This window comes from Musa acuminata, unplaced genomic scaffold, assembly GCF_036884655.1.
Source record: "Musa acuminata AAA Group cultivar baxijiao unplaced genomic scaffold, Cavendish_Baxijiao_AAA HiC_scaffold_108, whole genome shotgun sequence".
NCBI classification, from domain to species: domain Eukaryota; kingdom Viridiplantae; phylum Streptophyta; class Magnoliopsida; order Zingiberales; family Musaceae; genus Musa; species Musa acuminata.
The window spans coordinates 50,001-52,500 of record NW_027020387.1 but is presented as its reverse complement, the minus strand read 5'-3'; positions in this window follow the sequence as shown (position 1 = coordinate 52,500).

The following is a 2,500-nucleotide window of genomic DNA, read 5'->3' as shown; positions in this document are numbered from 1 at the left end:
CGACGGTCACCGCGCAACGCAAGAACAGGCCAAAAACTGGCCAAAACGGCCCAAAAACGGGCCAAAACTGGCCATTTTTGGCTGCGCGAGCGAGCGGCGAGCGGCGGACAGCGAGCGAAGCGAGAGGCAGCACCGTCCCTGCTATACGAAAGCCCCATCCAGCCCTGTGCCACCCGGGGGGTTCCAGGGTGCTGAGATGGCTGACATTTTGCTCCGCTCACGACGGTCGCCGCGGCACACAAGAACAGCCCAAAAACAGGCCAAAACAGCCCAAAAACGGGCCAAAACTGGCCATTTTTGGCTGCGCGAGCGAGCAGCGAGCGGCGGACAGCGAGCGAAGCGAGAGGCAGCACCGTCCCTGCTATACGAAAGCCCCATCCAGCCCTGTGCCACCCGGGGGGTTCCAGGGTGCTGAGATGGCTGACGTTTTGCTCCGCTCACGACGGTCGCCGCGGCACGCAAGAACAGGCCAAAAACTGGCCAAAACAGCCCAAAAACGGGCCAAAACTGGCCATTTTTTGCTGCGCGAGCGAGCGGAGAGCGGCGAACAGCGAGCGAAGCGCGAGGCAGCACCGTCCCTGCTATACGAAAGCCCCATCCAGCCCTGTGCCACCCGGGGGGTTCCAGGGTGCTGAGATGGCTGACATTTTGCTCCGCTCACGACGGTCACCGCGCCACACAAGAACAGCCCAAAAACAGGCCAAAACAGCCCAAAAACGGGCCAAAACTGGCCATTTTTGGCTGCGCGAGCGAGCGGCGAGCGGCGAACAGCGAGCGAAGCGAGAGGCAGCACCGTCCCTGCTATACGAAAGCCCCATCCAGCCCTGTGCCACCCGGGGGGTTCCAGGGTGCTGAGATGGCTGACGTTTTGCTCCGCTCACGACGGTCACCGCACCACGCAAGAACAGGCCAAAAACTGGCCAAAACAGCCCAAAAACGGGCCAAAACTGGCCATTTTTGGCTGCGCGAGCGAGCGGCGAGCGGCGAACAGCGAGCGAAGCGAGAGGCAGCACCGTCCCTGCTATACGAAAGCCCCATCCAGCCCTGTGCCACCCGGGGGGTTCCAGGGTGCTGAGATGGCTGACGTTTTGCTCCGCTCTCGACGGTCACCGCGCAATGCAAGAACAGGCCAAAAACTGGCCAAAACGGCCCAAAAACGGGCCAAAACTGGCCATTTTTGGCTGCGCGAGCGGCGAGCGGCGGACAGCGAGCGAAGCGAGAGGCAGCACCGTCCCTGCTATACGAAAGCCCCATCCAGCCCTGTGCCACCCGGGGGGTTCCAGGGTGCTGAGATGGCTGACGTTTTGCTCCGCTCTCGACGGTCACCGCGCAATGCAAGAACAGGCCAAAAACTGGCCAAAACGGCCCAAAAACGGGCCAAAACTGGCCATTTTTGGCTGCGCGAGCGAGCGGCGAGCGGCGGACAGCGAGCGAAGCGAGAGGCAGCACCGTCCCTGCTATACGAAAGCCCCATCCAGCCCTGTGCCACCCGGGGGGTTCCAGGGTGCTGAGATGGCTGACGTTTTGCTCCGCTCTCGACGGTCACCGCGCAATGCAAGAACAGGCCAAAAACTGGCCAAAACGGCCCAAAAACGGGCCAAAACTGGCCATTTTTGGCTGCACGAGCGAGCGGCGAGCGGCGGACAGCGAGCGAAGCGAGAGGCAGCACCGTCCCTGCTATACGAAAGCCCCATCCAGCCCTGTGCCACCCGGGGGGTTCCAGGGTGCTGAGATGGCTGACGTTTTGCTCCGCTCTCGACGGTCACCGCGCAATGCAAGAACAGGCCAAAAACTGGCCAAAACGGCCCAAAAACGGGCCAAAACTGGCCATTTTTGGCTGCACGAGCGAGCGGCGAGCGGCGGACAGCGAGCGAAGCGAGAGGCAGCACCGTCCCTGCTATACGAAAGCCCCATCCAGCCCTGTGCCACCCGGGGGGTTCCAGGGTGCTGAGATGGCTGACGTTTTGCTCCGCTCTCGACGGTCACCGCGCAATGCAAGAACAGGCCAAAAACTGGCCAAAACGGCCCAAAAACGGGCCAAAACTGGCCATTTTTGGCTGCACGAGCGAGCGGCGAGCGGCGGACAGCGAGCGAAGCGAGAGGCAGCACCGTCCCTGCTATACGAAAGCCCCATCCAGCCCTGTGCCACCCGGGGGGTTCCAGGGTGCTGAGATGGCTGACGTTTTGCTCCGCTCTCGACGGTCACCGCGCAATGCAAGAACAGGCCAAAAACTGGCCAAAACGGCCCAAAAACGGGCCAAAACTGGCCATTTTTGGCTGCACGAGCGAGCGGCGAGCGGCGGACAGCGAGCGAAGCGAGAGGCAGCACCGTCCCTGCTATACGAAAGCCCCATCCAGCCCTGTGCCACCCGGGGGGTTCCAGGGTGCTGAGATGGCTGACGTTTTGCTCCGCTCTCGACGGTCACCGCGCAATGCAAGAACAGGCCAAAAACTGGCCAAAACGGCCCAAAAACGGGCCAAAACTGGCCATTTTTGGCTG